At 46.8% G+C, this 1580-nt stretch overlaps 1 pseudogene; it reads right to left on the bottom strand.

The window, feature by feature from the left end:
• Positions 1–349: 349 nt before the first annotated feature.
• On the bottom strand, positions 350–937 carry LOC100945185 (annotated as a pseudogene).
• Positions 938–1580: the final 643 nt, after the last annotated feature.

Genomic DNA, 1580 nt, shown 5'->3' with positions numbered 1-1580 from the left:
CTAAGAATGCTTTTTACATCTTTAATATATTGTAAATATAGAACAAAAAATAGGGAATAAAATGGTAATGACCTATGTGGCACACAAACCCCAAATATTTACTATCTATCTCTTTACAGAGTTTGTGCACCCTTGTCCTAAAGGTCAAACAAAATGCATCAGTTGGAAGCGGGAAAGGTGACATGCACAATATGAACAAGGTTATCTATCATAAACTATGAATCAGCTCTGTTTGTTCTTAGACTGTACTAAAATCTTGCATTTTTCCTGATAATGGGCCTCCAAAGCACAGAGAAGTGAGTGTCCTCTCAAGATAGCTTGTCACTTTCATTTCTTTTTTTTTTCTGCCTCAGGTTTATTTGTACAAATAGCACAGGAGGACCCCAGCCCCATATAGACAGCAGCCTAGAGGTCACACCAGTCCTTTTGTCCTCATGGCAGACAGGTGCCTCTACTCTGGAGCCTTTGTGGGGGCCTGGGCACCTTTGGGAGCCTGAGCTGGAACTGAAGCTGGAACTGAAGCTGGAGCTGCAGATGAAGCAGCAGATTGGGCCTTTGTTTGATCCTTGGCCTTTGGCCGGCAGAGCCTGAGACCCTTGGCACTGCGTGCACGAGCACACTTCCCAAGCTTGGGGTGGCCGATGTAGGCAAGTCGACTGAGTTTAGGGTGGGCACCCTTTGGAATCTTGGTCTTAACCTCCTTGGGCTTTACAAGGGCCTTGATAGCTTCAGCTCGTGCACTCACAGCCTTGGCATTGTTGGCCTGCATTTTCTTCAGGCCCTTCTTGTTGTGCTTCTTGGCAAAGCGCATGTTCCTCAGGAACTTGGGATCTACCCCCTTAAGAGAGTCGTATCTTTGAGATCAGGGTTTCTTGATGCCATTTCTGTGCCACTTTCGGGACTTGTTGTGTGTGGTATGGTTCTTGGACTTGGCCATGTCTGTACCACGACCCGTGACTGCCTTGGTGCCTACGACTGGCCTCACTTTCATTTCTGATGGTAGATTTGCCTTGAGTCACTGTGTCCTTGTGTTGCCTCTGGCCTTAGTGCTTTACTCTGCTTAGAGGGAGAGCCTATCCTCTCACATCCTGTCCCGTTATTCTAACTCCCAGGAGCACTTTATACCAGTCTTCCTTTGGGGGGCGCTACTACTCCCACAATAGAGGTCCATAGGCTTGTGTATTTATAGACTCTTAGGCCACCAATTCTTCGGCTATGAAGAGACAAATGAATCTTAGGATCAACATAGTTTAGATTTAAACTGAGGCCCTCACTACATTAAAAAAATAGATTTGGGCCGGGTAAGGTGGCTCATGCCTATAATCCTAGCCCTCTGAGAGGTTGAAGCAGGTAGATTGCCTATGCTCAGGAGTTTGAGACCAGCCTGAGCAAGAGTAAGACCTCCATCAAGTAGCTGGGTGTTATGACGGGCACAGTGGCGGGTGCCTGTAGTCCCAGCTGCTTTGGAGGCTGAGGTGAGAGGATTGTTTGAGCCCAAGAATTTGAGATTGCTGTGAGCTATGACACCATGGCACTCTACCAAGGGCAACAAAGTGAGACTGTCAAAAAAAAAAATAGAT

The sequence above is a fragment of the Otolemur garnettii genome, unplaced genomic scaffold, assembly GCF_000181295.1.
Source record: "Otolemur garnettii isolate 467f Iridium unplaced genomic scaffold, OtoGar3 scaffold00131, whole genome shotgun sequence".
Lineage (NCBI taxonomy): Eukaryota > Metazoa > Chordata > Mammalia > Primates > Galagidae > Otolemur > Otolemur garnettii.
The sequence above is the reverse complement of the archived record's forward strand: the minus strand, read 5'-3'. Positions and strand labels throughout refer to the sequence as shown.